This window comes from Siphateles boraxobius, unplaced genomic scaffold, assembly GCF_051911475.1.
Source record: "Siphateles boraxobius isolate OS27281-9 unplaced genomic scaffold, OSU_SipBor_1 41, whole genome shotgun sequence".
In the NCBI taxonomy this organism is placed as follows: domain Eukaryota; kingdom Metazoa; phylum Chordata; class Actinopteri; order Cypriniformes; family Leuciscidae; genus Siphateles; species Siphateles boraxobius.
The window spans coordinates 8,402,562-8,425,006 of NW_027509042.1; the positions used below are offsets into that span (position 1 = coordinate 8,402,562).

A 22,445-nucleotide genomic window follows, 5' to 3' on the forward strand; every position below is an offset into this window, starting at 1 on the left:
GTTCCTAACACAAAGCTATAAAATACATCAGGGCCTGGTTTCACAGACGGGGCTTAGATTAAGCCAGGATTAGGTCTTAGTTCAATTAGGATATTTAAGTAGCTTTTATAAACGTGCCTTAGAAAAAAAAACATTACTGGTGTGAATCTTGAGACAAAACAGTGGCACTGGCATATTTTAGGATATGTCAGAATAAGTTGCTTTCAGTTAAAACAGCTCAAACATGCATTTTAGTCTGGAACTAGGCCTTGTCTGTGAATTCGGCGGCAGGGTTATTAATAAAAAGTGCATAAAGGTGATGCAGTGCAAATTGGGTATATTGTAGTTAACCTGGTTAAGAATTTAATCATATTAGATGTATTAATGTTAATACATAATCTTGGTTCTTATGAATTTTGTCAAACTGGATATATTGCTAGTATAACATTCTCTACTATTACTATTACATACTCATACTATTACAATCTCATTATTATTTCATTAATGTATTATTGAATATTAATCACATTAAGTTTATTTGTTAAAACTGAGTAGCCTAAACCAAATGGATGGAATTTCGATATACAATCAAAATATATAAATCTTAAATATTAGGCCTGAATGTTTTTTGAGTGTATTGTATAACTTTTAATAACAAATTTTTTATGATTTGTAACATTTTATGATTTTACGCAAAAAAAAAAACCCAAGAGTGTTTATTTGAAAGTTCTTTGTTGTTGTTGTATGGAATGAGGGTGAGTAAATGATGACAGAATATACATTTTTCTTTTAATAGTCTTCACACGCACTTTTGCCACTTTATCACAGATACAACACCCTTCTACACTATTTTCACGTCAAGCCTGCTTGTTAAAGGACACTGGATAAATTTGCTTTCTTGACCAATAGGGGAGGAGAGGAGCTGGTGGTCACAGCCTATGAGCTACACTCAATTGCTGCATAAATTAATATGCTAATAATCAGGAATGTTCATTTATGACCCCGCTGCAGAAGTAGCCACAGATATGCTATTTAAGCATTTGCAAACCGATTAATGGAATGGATTTGCTTGGTGGTAAATATTCATGTGCTCTTGTGTTTTTGGTGAAGTGAGCAAAGAGATGGTCCATTAGATGGACTGAAGAGGCGTTCATAATGACCACCAGGGCCTTTTCCGTTAGGATTGGCTTAGTTTTAGCCAGGAATTGGCTGGAGTGTTTGATTCAACAGCCTGTATGATGTAAATGTGGCTGAATAAGAACAATGTTTGTAGAAGTCCTCTTCAGGTCTGGATTTCCAAATGAGATTGTTGATATTCATGTGCATGCTGTCATTTTTAGCCATTGTTGTCATGTATGATCAAAGTTTTTGCTGGCCATATAAAGGTTTGCGATTCTAGGTGAAACGCAATTACTAGGGATGCACCGATATGAAATATTTGCCGATAAATCTAAATCCAAAATTAGCTCAGCTACGCAACTACCACTTTGACGCTTCAAAAAAGTTCATAAAGAGATCGTAAAACTAATCCACATGAATTGAGCGGTTTAGTCCAAATTTTCTGCGGGAGAGACACAATCACTTTATATGATGAACAGATTTAATTTAGAAATTGTTTACTGTACTTTTTATTAAGGTAAATATCACTTTTGTGCAATTATGCAAAAAAAAAGTGTCAAAATATGATGTAATTGTCTATTGACAATTGGTGTATAAAATGCTAGATATTAAATTAGCCTCAGAGACACAGCAATTTTATTCCAGTAAATGTTTAAAATGTAATTTCCACCACAGGAAAAATGGTGATTTATGATGCTGGAAATAACATTTTTCGTGACTGTTTAGAAGGGAAAAGACTTTTGAAAATTTTTAGCGAGTTATCACCCTTACACAAGAACTTAACGTTTGTCTCTTCGCTATCATCTTCAGACAATATTTAGTCCATGTGATCATTTAGTTGTCTCTCCCGCCACGTTTCCTCCATAACACACCCATGAAGCCGATCATCTCAGCAAGTTCCCCGAGCACCAGAGTGCTGGTTCTTTTCCTTCTCCAGCTGGGTCTAACAGTATGAGTGTATTTATTCACTCCCCAGGCCTCCTCCACCCCGCGGCTCAAAACACCAGCATTACCTCCAACTGCATGCATTCAGTCTGGACTGATATCGATTTAGCAACACATAACGGTGCTAAAAACTAAAAGGTAACTGCTGTTGCGCGTCTCTCTTCCAACAATCCCCCCCCGTCCTTAATGCAAAACGTTCTCATCATTAGAATGAGAGAACATTTGTCTAAATGAGCGTTAGGCATTTCAGTAAACTCATTTAGCACCTGAGACCTTAGCAGGTGATTTGAATAAATGATGTTTAGCTTTTTAAGCTGAAAAATTCATCGCTTGTCACCATGAGCTATTGATTCATAACAGCAGGGATGACATGTTAATTGAAGTCTAATGAATTAGAATAAGAGAAAATGGAATCAGCACAAGATATGCGGAAAACTCATGGTCCTGGTGGTGACTGGTGTTTTTAGTCATTTTTAAGTAAATGCTGACCACCCACCTTAACAAGGGTGTTTAACAGATAATTGATGCAGAGACATGGACAGGCTGTAACAATGCGTTTTATCTGCGCTCACTTTACCTGAGATGAACAGAATCACTCTGCTCAAACGGCCAGCCTCTGTTTTGACTGGCAAATGTAAACTGCATAATTTTTCATGTTTGGCTAAGCTTTCATGCTTTTATTCAAATGCCCAAGGGATGTTGGCATACAGTATACCTTTCTCAGTAGTGTAGTATGAGAATATGCTCTTAGAGTATATTTGAGTCGAGACTGTAAATGCAAGCTTGTGAACTGTTTTACTCTTTTCGGCTTTTGGGAAGGAGGTGCCTTATAAAAAGTCATACATTGATGGCAATCGGAATTAAAAATTAAAATATATTAAAATAAAAAAGCAGTTATTTTCATAAGGACTTATGATCATAAGGACTTACAGACCTAAAACTTTTGTACAATAGAGTTTATGTCCAAAAATAGGATATTACTATGGTATGTGTTGTTACTAGTTTTTGTACCTATTTCTTTTTTTCTTTTTCTTTTTTTGCAACAGGTGTAGCATAGACTCTATAGTACAGCCAGGGCTTGACATTATCTTTTTGGCTCACCAGCCACTGTTACTAGTGTTTTTTTTAAAGTTACTAGCCTCTCAGCATTTTCACTGGCCACAATTTTGACATCGATACCATGGGGAAAAACTGCCATGAAGGTATTTTTAATATTTGGTTTAGTAATGCTGGTTATAAGTGATTTTTTTTTTCTGCTTCTCTCCAGTTTTGCTTAGTAGATGATGTACTTCTGTATGTCCACGGTTGAGTTCTCTGTGGTTTATCTGCAACATCACAACTCCAAAATAGTTTACTTTTAATGTCATTTTGTATGCACCGAGATGACTGATGGTTTGTGACAGCAGCAGTAATTTTACAGCTACAGCTTTTTCTGTGTTTGTTGTCTCTGCAGGGCAGGGAGGTTAAACGCAGCGCTGGAACTGAAGACGGCCGCAAATAAGCAAGTCCTTGGAGAAGGTAAACAAGTGTGTGTGTGTGTGTGTGCGCTTGTTGAGGGACTAGAAAGGGCAGAACTAGTGCTAGTATTCTATATCTGTTCTATATCTTTTTGTCAGCAGCCATATCTTCCTGTAGCCCAAGACTGGTTGCCCGCTGAAGCTAAGCAGGGTTGAGCCTGGTCAGTACCTGGGTGGGAGACCTCCTGGGAAAACCAGATTGCTGCTGGAAGAGGAGTTAGAGAGGCCAGTAGGGGGTGCTCACCCTGTGGTCTGTGTGGGTCCGAACACCCCAGTATAGTGATGGGGACACTAGGGCTGCACGATTAAGCGGAATTTAATTACGATCACGATTTTGGCCTCCCACGATCAAATTTGCGTGATCGAGCCATATTTAAAATACGTCATTCCGTTCAGAGAACGCTCCGTATCAAACGTTTTTTTTTTTTTTTTTGCAAAGCCAATCTAGCGCTCCCTAAACCACTGTCTGATCACGTGCCACCATGAGCCACAGTGCGCGAGAGAGACCGAGTGTGTCTGCGCGCGAGCGACAGAGCACGAGAGAGACCGAGTGTCCAAGAGCGCGCTTGACAGTGCGCGAGTGTGTCTGCGCGAGAGAGAGACCGAGTGTGAGCATTAGTAAATTGCATTAGTAAATTATATAAATAATTATTATATAATTACTATATAAGAGACATGGAAGTTCGATTAATGGACTCCAATAATCAGTACAAACGTCTTGTTTTGAACTATTGTTTAATAAATAGAAATAATTCGAGCACACAAACTTTCATATGGAGGATTAAGTAAGATTCAATTTATGCAGTAAGATTTTACAACTAATCACTGACACTGTACCACAACCAGGTTTTAGGTTTCTTAAGGGTCAAATAATGACTCCATTAATCAATCTTTCATAGTTCTGCCTTGAAATGTTCTCATTTGGTTACATTCTGTTATGGAATATTTGTTTTTTATTGATTTGTATATTTTGAGTTTTATTCACATCCATTATGCAGGTACAATGCAAGTTTATGTTTTGATCTCTAATATATATTTACACTATGTAAAATAGTGCCCTGTTGAAGTTTTGCTAAATTTTCTTTGTTTTATTTATTTTTATTTATTCTTTAAGGAGTTGCACTGAATTTTGGTGAATAAGAGGACCTGTTTTATTTTGATGCACATATTTGTACATTAGCAGGAATGTAGCAGAATATGGATGTTAAAGCAGTTATAATTAGCCTATGTGTCAAAATTAGTTTTGGTTAAAATCAACAAATAATCGTGATAATTAATCGTGATCTCAATATTGATAAAAAATAATTATCATTTTGGCCATAATCGACAGCCCCCCTGTCAAAGAGCACCGTCCTTCGTTTGAGACGTTAAAATTAGGTCCTGACTCTCTGTGGTCATTAAAAATCCCAGGATGTCCTTCAAAAAAAGAGTAGGGATTTAACCCCGGCATCCAGGCCGAATTTGCCCATCATCATGGCTTCCTAATCATCCCCATATAAACTGATTGGCTTCGTCACGGTCTTCTCTCCACCAGTAGAATGGTGTGTGGTGGGCGTTCTGGCAAAATGGCTGCTCTGAAGACTGCTTCACAAGACTGTTTATTTGCCCTACTGCACAGATCTTTTATTCCCTTTGTTTCTTGTATGTTTCTCTTTTTGAGACAGGATTTGGCTTTTATTAATCCCTTTCAACTTGCTGAGTCAACATATTTTTAAATGGTCATTGTCAATAATTAATAGGACTTTTTGAGTTATCCAGGTACTACGACAAGGAAAACTTAGTCATTAGCAGCAATAAATGCTATTTGAAAATGTTATTTGGTCTGATTCAGAATGGAACAGCCCTAATCAGCTGACATGGAGACCAGAGCCAACCATAGAAGTGAAGTAGGGGTGTTCATGTAGTGTATTAAAGCAGGAGGAGGACTGTGTTTGTGTTCTGTCTCTGACAGTATGGTGGACTTCCCATCCTTTCCCATGAGCTCATACTTACAGACACATTCACACACACCCAAATACGCAAACCTTGTTCAGTGCGTGTTTGATTTTTTTTCTTTTGTTATTTTGCATGTTGTTCTTTCTATTTTTCTCACCATATACGCCTTCTTAAAAAGCTTTCTGCATCGTTTGTCTGTTGATCTCCCTCTCTTGACATTACACACTACAAACACTAAAAATCTTATTGTATCAGTATCTTTGTCTTGTTTTTCCAGTAAAAATATCTAAATATTCTTAAAACAAATGTACATATAATATACATTACAGGCAGAATTCTATCAAACATGAGATTTCTTTTTAGTGAAAATACTCCATTGGCATTTGTTTTCGTAAGTCTGACAAAAAAAAAACTTTTTTGTAGATTTATTCTTAACTTTTTCTTTGGTAATGTTGGGCATTTAGTTTGTCTTGCTTTTGATATGCATTACATCCATGGTTTTAATTGTTTATTTTAAGCGCTGCCCACAATGCTATTGGCTCCAACAAGATTAGATATTTTTACTGGAAAACAGTACTAGTAATACTAGTAATATTTATTTATTTACTTACTTACTTACTTACTTACTTATTCACCCATCCAGTGAGTTTTCTTAAAGGCTTAGTTCACCCAAAAATTTAAAAAATGACATCAATTACTCATCAAATTGTCATCAGCCTACGCAACTACCAATTTGATCCTTTAATAAGTTTATAAAGAGATCGTAAAAATAATCCATATGAATTGAGCGGTTTAGTCCAAATTTTCTGAAGAGACTCGATCGCTTTATATGATGAACAGAATAGATTGAAGCAATCGAGATTGAGTTCGAGTCCAGAAAATTTGGACTAAACCTCTTGATTCATATGGATCTAATTTTACAATCTCTGTTTCTCTCCCTTTTAGCAAATGGCCATCCAAGATAAACATCATCATACTATACGTTTTTCCACAGGATTTGCATATGTTAGTGTTTAAAAATGATAATGATGCTGAAGTATTACATAAATTTATGGATTTTGATAATTTCACACACTTTCAAACTTTTCAATTTATCATGCACTTATGTACAGTATAACGCAAAATTACTTGCTTATACATTGAATTCATTCCACTTTCCAACAGAAATGCAGGTTTACTTCTGTATGGATGCCTGGTATAATCTTATCCCCACTCCACCACACTTACATAAGTTAAAGCAAGTGTATATCCACTTAAACTCTGAGTACTTTTTCAGAGAGCTAAACAGCAGGGGAAAATATAATATTTGCATGCTGTGTGGCGCCTGCCAAGGGCTAAATTGGAATGCCTCTGAAGATCATACACTTGATTATTTACTTTATTTGCCTCATCCTCTCGTTTTACGGCAACCACAAAGATGGAAATTCTGAGGTAACACCAAATGAAAAGTTGTATATTGATGCATGTTAGGGCGCAGAGGTGGATTAGGGTCCATGTAATAGCTCTTCCGAGTACATTTTATTGCTTACTACAAAAAAAATGTAATTCTGTGTATCAGCATCAGGTTGGAAATTGCTTTGTATTAGCATTAGCATTTGGTAAGCCCCTAATTCCCCTGTTTCTACAGCTGAGTGTGTTTCTATGCATTTACAAGTGCTTCCGATTTGTAGGAGTTCACTTAAATCTCTTTTTCTGCCAAAGCTATGAACATAATAAACAAGCCAGCATGGCTAAAGCGCCACACGGGGGAGATTGCTAACGAGAAAGTTAAATGCTTACGCTAGTCACACAGTTGTTTATGTGCCCGTGTGCATAACCCCAGAGAGGATTTTAAGTTCAGGATTTTAAGTTTTAAGGTTGGTAACAGCTTGAACTAAAGCTAAAGCACTTGCTTCTTTTTCAGTTAATTATGCAATTGTCAGCATTTTCTTACTAAGTAGTACTGTGGAAGTGTCAGATGTAAGTATTGTATGGATGAATAACACAATTATATATAGCAGTATTACCATGGTGTCCAAAACATACTTTTTTTGTATTTTTATAGTATTTGTACTGTTTATAACTTGAATATAAATTGAATAACAAAATGATGATATTGTATCAATAAAATTTTTGGAAACGGTCGAGGTCAAAACAGAGGTGGAACAGATCCAAATTGGCATTTTATTTTTTTGATGCATTTAAAACTGGCTACCTTTTCTTGCCGTGGCTCCATGCTTTGAAGAAAAAAAAAGTCACTTTTTTTTTATTTTATTATTTACTTGATGAAAGTGTACTTCTCTGAATGCATATTATAAAATCACGATTACAAATCCACTATGTTTTTCATGGTATTGATAACTTAATGAATTGTGCTCTCTTAGAGGTGGAAAGGCTTTGATATAGTTGGTCTGCCACTGCGTCGGAGCGAGTCTTCGTGACAGGATCTTTGTACTGAATGGAAGTGATGGCAGTGAGGCTGGCAGCAGTCTCTGCTTCTGTCAGAGGAGTTGTCTTCAGAGAGATGAAAGGAAATCTGTCCACAAAAACGCTCCGTGAGGATTGTGTGCGAGAGTGTTTGTCACGTATATCACAAAGCTCAGTTTGTCTTCTTTTCATCTGAAGACATTCGCTGTTTTTCCTTTCTTTCTTTTTTTGCATCACTTTTCAATTTCTTCATCCAGCTGAAAGGAGATGACCATATTTTAAATGGGTCAAATTGAATGAAAGAATGATTTTTAGGTGGTTCTTCCAACATGAAATGTATGCATTTGCTTTGTTATGCTTAAGTGAGGTTGTCTGTTCTTTCCCCAGTCGTTTTGTTTTCTTTGTACTAGCAATGCAAATACACCACACGGTTGAACTCATTTTGGTAAGATGAAAGTGAAATCATTAGCACATTGTTGAACATAAGCAGCTAAGCCATACTCTATGGGCTTAGTCTTAGCTTGCCTTCCTTAAAAATACACCAGATCAAGTTCTTAAATCATCATGAAAATTTGAAGTATATGTCCTTAATGACTTACACAGGTTGATGTTTATTGTTCTCTATCTGACATTCACTATTCTCATGGTCAATATCATTTTGGCAGTGCCTCGCTGCTGTATTTATTTGAGGAAGCAAAATCCCTTTTAGGGATGAAGCACCTGGGCCTGGCTGCTTAATGGAATAGCTTTAACATTAAGTAAATAAACAGCTTGCATTTGAAAGGTGTGTGTGTGTGTGTGTGTGTGTGTGTGTGTGTGTGTGTGTGTGTGTGTGTGTGTGTGTGTGTGTGTGTGTGTGTGTGTGTGTGTGTGTGTGTGTGTGTGTGTGTCAGAGACAAAGAGGGGGAGTATATTTGTGCTGTGGCTAGGAAAGGAGATACGCCTACACTGGTTAGGTGAAGTTTTGTTGTGGCTTTTAAACTGTAATAAGAGTTTGACTTTGGACTTTGTTAAAGGTGAAATGTGTGATTTCTTTGCCACTTTTGGCACCAAATGGAATTGCGAAAATATTGTTAATGCAATTACTGTAATGCATTTTTCTTCATAAGGGAAAGTAATTGACTGATTTCACAATGGCATATATCAGTGGTATCACTTTGATTGGTGATTTGTGCAAAGGTCCTACTTTTGTACTATTTCTATGGTTTGTAATTTAGCATTTTTCAAACTGAGGTCAAATTTTCAGGGTGTCTGCTGAACATTTCAGATATGATTCAAACTCCATTGATCCATTTGATTTATTTGATTCAAAATAGTAAACTGAAAATCAAAAAAAGTTACGGTACGAGGTAAAGGAACGAACGACTGTTCATATAATCAAATAGGAAAATAATACTAGACTACAATATTAAACTGCTGTAAAATGCAATATATTAGAGGCCTGCAAACAGTTTGTGGTTATGAAAGGGGCCCTTGGTTTAAAAAAAAGTCTTTAAATGCTTTGCTTTGAATGAAAAATGTCTATTTTATGGTGAAGTTATCACTTCTGATAACCATTAAATTGCTCTCTTTGCACTTGGGCTGTAATATGTAATTTTTTGGGCTAAAAAAATGTGTAATATTAAAATGAATGTTATTGTATGGACAAACGTATTTTACTTGTCACTTCTCTGGTTGAAGTCTTCTTCCCTGTAGTCTGAAAACTAATTCAACATATCCAAAAAAAAAAAAAGTGAACAGGCACGTTAAAAGCAGATCTGTTTACTGTGTGTTTTGCAGCAGGTCGAGGACCGGCCGCTTTAGTTGTTATTCATAAACACAGCCCTCCCAAGCTCGGGGGAGGGAGGGAAAAAAGAAAGAAGACGTGGAAAAAAAGAGAAAGAAGCAAAGAGCTTAAGTCCAGGACTGAAAACAGGAATGACAAACACCATTAGCTGAAAAATTTCCATCTCATTGCAACCATGTTATTGTTTACTTTAGCATACACATCCTAATATGGTTTCATCTCTGTTAAAACAGTGCAGAAGGAAGGCCAGGGGCCCGGCCCAGGGTAGGGGCCTTTATACTGACACTTAGACAATAAGAAACATATCTCACAGCCCTTGCCCTCTCATTATTACATTACTCAACCTTATCCATGTATCGGCGCATGAGCGCTAATGATATTTAGGCTTTTTCCCTGTTCACAGCCATTCATATTTCATCTTTTCCTCATGTGCTTGCTTAACAACGGTTTGTTTACCAGTGTCCTATTGGAACAGGAAGTTGGGGCAGGGCATATCAAAATAGCCAATAGCCTTTAGTCGACATTACAGTCATGATTTGATGATTTGCTACTTGCGGACATAAATGAGTGTAGGGTGAATCTTAATAAATATTTCTGATTCAATATTCCATTTTATTTGCTTTTTGTGGTATAATGATAATTGGGAAGAAAGTGGAAACAGGACTGGTACAGCTATCTTAATTTTCATTAAAAATGTGATTATAAATTTGATAATTTATAAAAATGGTCTAAAATTGTTCTATGAAATTTATAATCAGTATTTATTTTTTAAATATTAATTTATTTAAAAAGAAAAAATTTTTGTATGATAATTGGGTAGAAAATGGAAACAGGACTGGAAGGATTTTCTTAATTGTCCTGAAAATATGGTTATAAATTTGGTAATTTATAGAAATGCTCCAAAATTGTTTTATTATTTTATTTATTTATTTATTTTTATTATTTAAAATTGTTATGGTTATTTATAACTTTAGTTTTTGGATGAATATATATATATATATATATATATATATATATATATATATATATATATATATATATATATATATATATATATATATATATTATTTTTAATTTTTTTATTCTTTTAAGTAAATTCTTTAGTATATCTTTCTGTGTTCTTTCCTCTCTCTCTCTCTCTCCCTCTCTCTCTCTCTCTCTCTCTCTCTCTCTCTCTCTCTCTCTCTCTCTCTCTCTCTCTCTCTTTTAGTCTTTCACTCTTTTGTTTGTTGTGGTTGCCTGTTCACTGGTTGTCTGTGTTTGTCTTGTTTAGGTATATATCAGCAGGGGATAAGGGTTGGTGTGTTTCAGAACAGATTAGTGTAGTCACAGGTTGTGTCCCTTCTGTCACCGCTGCGCCCTCATACACGAGACTCTTCAAGCACTGTATGACCAATCAAGCTCTTTTATCTTCTCTGATTGGTGAGTAACTTTAGGACCTTTATTCTGCTCATGTATGTAACGTGTTTAAGAATCCTGTCGATTTAATCAAGGTTTTCAGAACACATTATGTGATTAGTCAGATGAGCCTTCATCAAAGTGACGATGAAAACGTTAATGCCAAGAGAAATGACAGGACATGGATATGGCTTCTTTTTTTATGTGTGTTTTTACAGCAGATCCTTCAGGAAATGGCCCTTAAAAGGGTAGATCTCTTTTCGCCCTCTTCCTTGTAGGTTAAGGATGTGGCCGGCCTCACCTCAATCCTAAAATCCTCATGCTTATGATGTTTGCTCAGCCTTATCTGCAGCTGTAGATGAATGGCATTCTGGGACATTGAGGAATGTTGAAGGTCATCCACTGTAACCTTATATCTGAATCAAGCAGACGCTTCAGTGCAGGCTCACCTTATCTATGGGCATATTGTCATAACATGGATTTAAATGGAGATTACAATTTTGTGTTGTTTTTTTAACTTTCACTTTTTTTCTTTACCTTTAGGTTTGGAGATTGAAGTGTGCACTTTTTTTTAACCGATGAGCTTTAAAAAAAATGTAAATGTGTATCTGTCGATCATTCTTTTTGTCGTTCGTTCTATCTTTCTGTCGTTCGTTCTATCTTTCTGTTGATCGTTCTATCTTTCGTTCTGTCTGTCTTTCTCTTTTCTCTTTTATCTATTGATCGTTCTGTCTGTTTTTCATCTATCCATCTATCTATCTATCTGTCGTTCTTTCTATCATTCTGTTGATTGTTATATTTTACTGTTGATCGTTCTATCTTTCGTTCTGTCGGTCTTTTTTTTCTTTTATATATCGAACGTTCTGTCTGTTTTTCATCTATCTATCATTCTGTCGATCGTTCGATCTGTTGACCGTTCCATCTATCTGTCGATCTTTCCATCTATCGTTCTGTCTGTCGTTCATGTCTATCAATATCTATGTGTCATTCATTCTATCTATTGTTCTGTCTGTCTTTCTTTTTTTTACATCTATTTCTATCAATCTAACGTTCTGTCGATCGTTTTGCCGTTCTATGTCGATCGTTCTAGATCTATCTGTCTGTCATCTCTTAGTCACTACAGACAGTAAATCAGTGACTATATTTTGCTGTGAAGTGTTTTGCTGCTTTCAGGCTGGAATAAATTTCTTTGATTAGGTTTGGTTGTGTGAGTAATGCCATGTGAATGGGGCCACATAGATTCATATTTGGTTCTTTTTTCCAAACGCTGTCTGGCTCAATCCTGCCTAATAAGTGCACAGACAGATACACTATCGTCACCTCACGGAATGGAGGCGGATAGGACATAAGTAATCCGTATTGATTTTGACATTACAATGTTGTAAGTGATAACTACGTTAACAGGCGCTATAAAACCAAAGCCCTAATTAGGCCGTATTTCATACTCACCATTAGGTAGGCTTTTTAATTCAACGATGATACCTAAGTGATCAATTTTCCCTGCGTTTTGTGTTTTAGAAAAAGCAGTGTAAAAAGCCAGCTTTGTCTTTGAGGCAAAAGGAAACGGCATTGTTTTTAACCCTCTCTTAATGAACTTTGTGTGGCCGTTGTTTGCCGACTTCAAGGTCGAATTCGTAGAATGGCTGCACATTTTTTTGTAAACATGTTTACATGCAGACATGCCTCAATACATTAAATGTGTACAGGCTCAGAGAGGCCATACCGGTTAACTCAGTGTTGTTGTTGTTTTTTTCTGATAGTTTTAGCACCTTATATGCACATGAGTCTGTTTGTGCAAACGTCTGTGTGGCCAGGCGCTCATGCACCTGCAAAAAAATATAGTTTCACAACCCCATAATGATGCTTCTCCTCACAATGAGCATCTGTTTGTAATATTGGGCCACAAGTGTTAAAAAAAGAGAAAAGAAAGAACAAAAGGCAAAAAAGCAGCAGTAGTATTAAGCTTAAGCAGCAGTGGTATTAAATATGAATTAATAGAAATGAAGCCTAGACACGGCTGCAGTGACAAAAAAACATTAATAAAATTTATGTTACTGGCACATAGGTACATTTGGACTTAGTATCCTTTAATTAGAAGTGAGATATTAGCATTTCATAGGGATTTACACAGGGAAGACACTGCCACAGACTGGAGCACTTTCATTCTGCTCTGTTCTGCATGTAATGAGCGGTGTCATTAGTTGATGGAGAGGATTCTGCCCCGACTCTACCTTGAAAGGCACATCATTTACATACTTCTTAGGAATACAGTCTATAATGGATTCCTCAATGAATAAAATAAAACGGCACTTCTTTAAAATTTCAAGAGTAATGTGCACAGGCTCTGATTCGTTTGTTGGTGCGGTTTGGCTAAGCCAATTGAGATGAAGTCCTGGCGGGTTGGTGAGGAGAGATTGACTTATGTCTGAGAGTTAAGACCTCAGATTTTGCTCTGGGAACGGAGAAGTGCGTCATAAATTCGGAATGAGATCAATAATGTGGTGACATGAAAGTCTTAAAGCTGCGGATCAAAAACAGGGGGAATGTATGACACAAACTATGTTTGTGTGATCCGTCAAGTCCGGGTTTGATGGTTTTTGTGGGATGATTTGGGTTGCAATGCTGTCATTTCTGGTGCAGTTGCTTTTGGTAGACGGCAATAGTTAAATGTCATTATTCATGATAATTCGACTGGAAACTGGAGGTGTTTTCCTTCTACTTTCAAATGCAAGTTTATAAGCCCTCAGATGTCATCCCTCCCCCATCTGTCTCACGTATTACTTTCACTTTTTTTCCCCCCTCTCCCACCCATCGAATCAGCAGTGAAGTGATTTTGTATTTTATTGATGAGCTCCAAAGTGACAAGTGTAGGAAATGGAACCTTTGATCAGAGCGTCTCTAAGAAATGGAAGTTGAGGGTGTGAAGTCCGCCAGGTGAGACACATCCAGCCTCTGTAAGCTCCTCCCTCATACATTTGAGCGAGACAAGTACCCTCTCACCATCTTCCTGCCACCCCTACCCCCCCCCCCCCCCCCAAACCACCAAAAACACATATTTGTTTAGGCTGTTTTCACTCCAAGTTACATGAGTGCAGATTACAGCTTTTCATTAGCGAAAATTGGGTATTTGTTTTAAACTTTAACCAGTCACTTTGATATGCTAATTACGCTGTAATTTAATTTGAGTCCCGTAATGATGATGCCGTTATTATGGACATAAATGATGCAGTTAAGCAGAGAGTAATCTCATTTGCATACTGTACATGCCAGTAAATTAAAGCCTTTCCTGCTTGGCTTCAACTTTAATTTTCCACTTCTTTTCACACAGCCTCTCTCCTAGCCCTCCATCTAATAACAGGCCTTTGCTTGTTTGATGTGGAGAGCCGCTGCTACGCTCCGAGTCTATTCACAATATGTAATACATAAAGGGGGCTCGTTAGCACACTGAGTGTGCCTCTAAGATGCTGCCATTAGTAGGAAGAGGTGGGTCTCACTTCGGGCTTTTTTTGCAAATACTTGCACCCACCACAGCCCCCCTTTTACCCTATCACGTTTATGTTGACAGCTCCTTAATGCACTCGCAGTAAATCCTACAATGTCACCATCTTAATTCTCATAATTGATTTTTTTCTGTTATGTATATTTTTTTTCTGTAATAAAAAAACAAACATATAATTTTTTATATATATATATATGTTAAATACAATATAAACATATTCTAAACAATAAAATGTAATATGTTTATTTATTTATTTGTTTTATAGGTTGTTTGAGTCTCATGGTTAGTTGATGTATAGCCGTGTTGGAAAAGAACAAAAATAAAAGAAAGTGATAAGTAAAATGCTTATCATTCTGAATAATTCTGAATGCGCTTCCTTTTTGTAATTTAAGAAAGATTGCCCAAAAGTCTCTCTCTCTCTCTCTCTCTCTCTCTCTCTCTCTCTCTCTCTCTCTCTCTCTCTCTCTCTCTCTCTCTCTCTCTCTCCCTCTCTTTCTTTCACTGGGTGGAGGGGATATTTTATGGACTTTAATGCTGACAATACAATTGCCCTTCAGCGCGAATGCTTTTCCATTTTGTACCATAAAGAATATTATTTTCCTGCCAGCCAATTTTCTCCGTTAGTCCCTAATTGGCTCCATAAATCTGGTGGCGTGGAGGGTGAGGAATGTTTCGGTGTCGCAGAGTGTAATCCTCACCCTTATTTACCAATTCATTAAGATTCATTGATGCAGGATAGGGTGAGAGGAAATGACAGCATAAATCAGGGTTCCAACATAATGACCCTAATCAGCTGGGAATTGCAGAAAATGGCATGATGAACTATGTCCTTGCGTTAGTGCCCACTGTACGTTGTCATTGTGCTTGCTTTATGGGTGGGACGCATCTCCCTGACACAGACTGTATTTAACACAAAAAAAGAGTTGTTAAAAAGCCGATTCCATTAAAGCGCTCATCGGTTTCACGCGAGGTCTTTTGCCGTTTACCCCCAGCATGCCCTTTACCTTTGGTTTAATGGAAGACAAGGGACTCAACCCTTTCTTTTTAACCCTTTCAGTATACTGTATTAATATGTTTTATATTAATACACAAACCTCTATAGGAAGAGGTGACACCAATATGGCAGAATGACACCAATATGGCAGAACGGGTGCCATATGTCCGCTCATTTTCTAGTAAACATTCAGGAAGACGATTCACTTTTGAGCACAAGTCTACCATTTCGGCACCGGCACCTCACAGCTGTGCAATATGCCTTTCTCGATATTGGCTAAGTATGCAAAGGATGGAAAGTATACCAAACGATGTTGTGGTTTGATGTCTGTGGTGAAGAATCTTCGTTGTATAAAACTATAGAGAGGTCATGCGATTCCTGAATGCTGAAAAGTAGTCTTTCGGGGTTCCCCTATGGTTTTTGCTTTTGATCACAAGACGCAAGCTGTGACGTCAAATGTTTTCGTGCAGAAGTTAGGTTTTGTGCATGCAATCTCTTAAATTGCTGAGATTATACAGCATGTGTATACCCGATAAAGCCAAACGACTAGTCGATCAGCATGATTTACAGTATGCCTATTGTGTATTCTGTAATCAACACAGTAAGAATCAGAAAAAGTGTTTATAAAGTGATTGTGTTAACATTTTCTTGTCATGTATTGACAAATCAGAGGGTAATTATGGTTGTTATTAGATCGTTTGATAATAATTTTTCATGTAAAAACTTCAGTTGACCAGTTCTGCGTAGAACTTGTTTATCTTGAATGAACTTTTTGGTTTCTTTCTCCCTTGTTTGAGTAGGGGTTTTTTTTTTACAATAAGCTCACAGTAAACTATCTTATATACTTTTATGCGTGCCTTATTTTATTTATTTTTGCTGCTTTTCAGATGCCTTTTTAGACCTTGTTTCATTGTTATAAAATTTTCCCTTAATTGTGTAGTTTTGACAAATTATGCAAAAATTGTGAATATATTAATTATTTGTTTTTGTTTTTCCAATTCATAGTAATGATTCATATTATTACAGAATACTGCCAAACATGATACATTGTTCGAAATGTGATGGAAATGACAAACAAAGGTGAATTCATGTTTGTTTAGTCAAAAATATATATTTAATTTACTTGTTAATACTTTTTATATAATTTCATTAAACTTTTTCAAGCATTTAAACGATTTCAACTTAGCAAGGAATTCAACTTAGCAAGGAATGATGTTCATATGCTACTGGGCATGTAAATTAGGTAGTGAGTATTCGGGTTCCTCTGCTTGACTGTAGTTATGTTGTTGCCTTTTTCCATTAATGCCAATTGACACTATGGCAGTGCTACTGGGTAATTTACCCCCAAGATAATGTTTCTAATAATAAAGGCCCTCTCATGGTTTAGACTGGAAATATTAATTAGACAAAGTTCGCGGAGGCTAAACTCCCCATCCCACAAATATGCGGTTGACACATTTCCTCTGCGCAAAAGTCCGTGTTCGCTCCACCCACGGGAGTGCTCGTTGCACGAATTTCAAGTAACAATGATTAAAAATATATGACACACTTTTAAATAATATTAAAACAATATGCACTTTGGCCAGTCCCAGAGGATGCGGGAGATTGAATGCCTTGTTTTCTTTGCCGAGTGCGTGCGGGTGTTTGACAGTTGTAATTTGTCCGTTGTGCTGTGGGGCCTTTTGAGTGAAGTCCTCCTTCCCCACGGCTCGATGCCTCCCATGCGTACGGTTGAGACCCAGCTCTCGGTTACTGACTCTTCGCTGCCGTGCTAATCATCCCAAGCTGTCTGTGAACCAATCCTTCAATGTCGCTTGAAGGAGAGTCGCTCAGGAGTTTGTCGTAAACTGCTCATGACTGTAGTTCCACATCCCAAAATTGGCCTTTCTATCCTGGTAGCGGCTGCATTAAAACTCATTAGACTTTTTCTTATTTACTTTGGTCTCTATTGGCTGTTTCGCTAAAAATACCGTGGCCTGCCTTACTTTTGTGCGTTCCATCATAGTCTTGGCACAGCAGCGCCTTAAACGCAGCACAGACTTTGTCGTAAATTCATTGAGGAGACAAACTGTTTTGTGTACCTCTTGAAATTATACATCTATTTAGCCTCTCCTGCTGGAGTTGTCTTCCGGTTGATGGCATCCTGATTGTTCATTTCTTGTTCATTTCTCAAGCTTGTAGTGTGATAATGGGTTCATATTTGTTTGAATCATTGTGCGCAGCATTAAGGAGCACCGGCACCGGCTTGCAGTGATGGTCTGGTGATATGTTTCAATCTAGATTTCACGCGCAAGGATCTTATTACGTTTCTCTCAATGTGTAATAAATATATGTTTAGACCCCTGTATCACTCGTTTTTGTAGCTCTTCAGAGTAGGGATAAATCGATTTGGAGAGGTAAATGAAATAAATGTGAGAGCGGTTGGACTGAGAAGACAAAAAGCAACTGTTTCTGAAACTGAAAAGGACTTTTTCAATACCTCAATACTTTGGGACTTGCCACTCAGAAGAACACTCTACTCACTACCCTTTTGGTGCTTGAAAAACTAACTTTTCTCTTTTAATATATTTTAACCCTTTGGGGTCTGAGATGTTTTCTTGGCCCTGAAGGTGTTTTGACATTTGTGCTTTTTTCAGTTACACATAAAAAAAAGACAAGGAACTTCCGCACACTATCAATACTCGCAAATAAGAATCAGATTTTTTTTAGCAACGTTTCGGTCTCTTGACCCTCATCAGGCATATCATTCAGTTACACTCATACATTTTTTCTTGACTTAAGTGATATTACACAAACTGTGCAACAATAATAGTTTATTCCTGTGATGGCAAAGCTGAACTTTCATGATGAACATCATCATCATCATCATCATCATCATCATCAACATCACTGAACATGATCCTTCAGAAATCATTATAATATGCATATTTGGTACTCAAGTAACATTTCTTATTAGTATCAATGTTGAAAGCAGTTGTGCTGTTTAATATTTTTGTGGAAACCATATTTTTCCAGGATTATTTGATGAATAGAAAGTTCAAAAGATGTTTTGAACTGAACTGATAAGAATGTAAATCTGTACCTTGAAATGCAATGTAAGTCGCTCTGGATAAAAGCGTCTGCCAAATGCATAAATGTAAATGTGTTTGCATCAATGTAAAAGTCTTTACTGTCAGTTTAGCCTGAGTTTCAGTTTAATAGATCCTTGCTGAATAAAAGTATTGATTATGCACCTCTTCCAGTTGATATAATGAAGCATATCCAGGCTTCAGTATTCAAGGAAAGAGATTTCTGCTGTCAAATTCCCCAAATGGACAAAAGCACCATACAAATTGTCCATATGACTCCACTGGTATATACCAATTCTTCTGAAGAACTGCATTTGGATTGACTTGAGGGTAAGTCATTTTTAGTTGAACTATCCCTTTAAGAGAATAATTGTTTATGCCTTCACCACTTATCAAATACTTGTTTTGTACTGACTTAGTCAATACCATAGTGAGTGTTAACAGTACAATCAAACTCAATGCATTGTCATTGTAAATAGAGTATAGACAAGAACCCACAGCCATAATTGATATGTTCCGAGCATTAGTTACTGAGTAATTGACTGGTAATGTTTAACTGGTTTTACAAGTTCCTTGATGCTATTTTCGTGGAGGCGATAAGGATGATGCAGCGTGTCTGTTTGTTCCGCAGACTGAAGCCGGACGTATAGGAGGAACGTGAGGTCCTGTTGAGTGACACATTCCCACCCCTATCTAGTTCACATTCACGTTGGCCGTTAGCAGCTGTAGCCCACCCGTCCTAATGCTTCTTTAAATGTCAGGAGAACGACTGTTTGTTTGTCTTGAGTTTGTTTATTCAAGACTGGCTGCATTTGCATTGACCTTGCTATCCATACATGCTTGCCCGCCGCCTTCCATTCTCTCTCTTTCTCTAAAGAATGTTTACATTTCGGCTCGCCCTCTGTGTAACCTATGGAATCTGTTGATCATTCCACCTGGTTAATGTTAAATTGCTCTTTGCGAGAAGATGTGTTTGTTCATAAACAGAAAGAAAAGGCCCTGTTCTTCCACTTGTTTACCGTAGTCATGGCAGCAATCAGTTATTAAACAAATAGCAAGCTTTGTTTGTAGGAGCTGCCGGACCGGCATTAGCCTTACAAGGTCTGGAAGTAAACTGAAGAAAGCACAAAAGAAAAGACGAAACCCGTCTGTCCAAACGTGGTGGGGTTTTGTTCTCAGATTGCCGCCACAGTAGTGTCGAGATATGTTTCTGGCCTGGAGAGGCCCGCTGAGATTAGAGTTGCCGTTTGGTCTCGCTGTGAGATCTACTTTTGGCAGAATGTCATTGCTGCTGTCATTTCCTCTTTGAGAGGGTGATGAGCAATTCTTTTCCACAAGGGCGAGTTGGTAGCCCTGATTGTGCCAACACGTGTGAATGATGCAAAGTTGTGCCTTGAGACGGAAGACCCAAACTGAAGGTAACACCATGCTTGATATCTTATCTAGTGATAGACAGACTTTAAGGAGGCTTGATTGCGGTCATAAGTTAACTTATTTATAAAACATATTATTTCACTTTTAAAAAAAAGATTTTTAAATGTACCCCTGGGATTTATTGAATGTGTGTGTGTGTATATATATATATATATATGTATATACGTTTTTCAATTGTAGTCTTTTAAAAAGGCATCTGAAATAATAAACTAAGTGCAATGTAGTGTTGTCAAAAATATAGGTTTTCCATACATATCGATACTGAAATATTTGAAACTCTTCCACAGGATACACAATACCAGCTCTTCCTCACGCAGTCGTTTCATTTGGTCCGGATGAACATTTTTGGTGTTACAGGGTTTAAATTTCAGCGTGGGATTGCGCATAATTTTACCCATTCCCGCATATTTTGTGCTCACACCCAAAGTGCACGCACATAAACTCAAGTATATATAAAACAGTATAATGGGTCTGTGCGTCAGGTCTTAAAGTGACAGCAGCCTAATATGCCGGCTGCTAAATTATGGGATAATATTAAAAATACCTACATGGCAGTTTTTCCCTATGGTATCAATGTCAAAATTGTGGCCAGTAAAAATGCTGAGTGGCTAGTAGCTTTATATATATATATATATATATATATATATATATATATATATATATATATATATATATATATATATATATATATATATAAATAATTTTTTATATATATATTTTTTGTTTGGTTTTTTGTTTGTTTTGACCAAATAGTGTAGAATATTAATATTGTCCATTTATTGATTATTCACCATAAAATGAAAATATTTATCAGCTTATCTATATCGGCCAGAATCTTTATATCAGTATATTTCTACATTCATATATGAATAATTGGTAACACTTTATTTTACTGTGTCCTTGTTAGATATGTTGCATGTACTTACCATAGTAATAACAGTAAATTATGCATAAACATGCAACTAACCCTCAACCAAACCCTAATCCTACCCTAACCCTATAGTAAGTACTTGTTGTTTACAAGTAATACTCAGTTCTTAAATATATAATTACACTGTAACAATGACACCTTAAAATATAAATAAATCATTTTGGGGTTGAATTTCATTCACAACTATATTGCCATATACACACTGTACTGTAATATTAGGTCATAATTTTGTTCATACTACCCATAGCCAAAATACAACTGTCTGTATTACTCATCATGAATCCTTGAGAAAAGATAAACTTCAAGATGCTCTCACACCTTTTCAGTCGAACAGATCATTGTGTTGTCTAGACAAGCAACAACGTTGAACCTAAACAACAGTGTGATCATGGGGTTTTGTCGACCTTATTGTGACTACTTATCTGAAGCGTAAGAATGTTGTGCTTTTGTTGAGCGCTTGTGTAAACAGGGTTGGTGTGAGAGCACAGACTTGTGAGAGCAGGTGGGCTTTCATAACTTACCGGAATGACAGCATCTTTTTAACGTTGATGGAGTCTGCTTTCCGGCCTGGTGCACGGCACACACAAACAAACTCTCGCCATAAACACACTCAGTCAAATCCTGGGAAATAATAAATAAGGGAGAAAGCTCTTGATTCTTCTGTATCTGCTCATGCTTTTATGTAGGCCAGTTGTGGTGTGCACATGATTTGGTGTGTGTGCTTGCAATATCAAATGAACCAAACAAAACGTCAACATGAACAAATTCTGACCTTGTTGTATTATCTGTTGTTTGTTCCAAACACTTGTTGTGTTTAGCAAGCAAGCTTTTTGTGGGGAAAAGGAGCAGACATCTGATGATGGAGGTTTGTTTGGGAGGTGCCTGATAGTGGGGGCTTAATCTCAGGGAATTTCCATTATTTTGAAGTTTTTGCCTTAAGTCTTTGTTTTCTTTTTATTTAAAGCCACCATAAACCGTGTAAACAAACACATCTGTTTCTTCTCAACTCTCGTTTGTCTGTTATTCATGTTTATGTTGCATGCCTTTTTTGTACCAAATTCAAGACAAAAAGTCACCAGCAAAGAATTGCACTTTTATTATCAAAATGGGTCGAAACTCAAAGCTGGAATCATATTGATGAGACACTAAAACAATAGCTTAATTCATAAAGCCGTTGACATTATTAATGCCCTTCCACTAGATTATTTCTTCCCCTCCATCTATTTGATATTTGTGATGGATAACAGGCATTTTCTTTCATCCTTTTTTTTTTATCGTGATATTGCTGCTTTTGAATTATTCCATGGTGAAATTTAATGAGAAACTAGATTTATGGGTTTCATTTGTTTGTCAATTCCGAAATTAATTGGGTGTTAATTTTAGCTGGCCCTCTTCAGACGTGGAATTGGGCGCGTGTGCATTACTTTGCATTCG

General features: G+C 36.8%; 1 protein-coding gene across 16 annotated transcripts in view; it reads left to right on the top strand.

The window, feature by feature from the left end:
• foxp1b (forkhead box P1b) overlaps nt 1-22,445 on the top strand; it is a 189,399-nt gene that overhangs the window by 65,031 nt on the left and 101,923 nt on the right. For all 16 annotated transcript variants that reach the window (XR_013192963.1, XM_077198089.1, XM_077198081.1 and 13 more), the window contains one exon: nt 3,497-3,561. The gene's annotated coding sequence lies outside the window, so the exon portion shown is untranslated. The remainder of the gene's footprint in view (nt 1-3,496; nt 3,562-22,445) is intronic.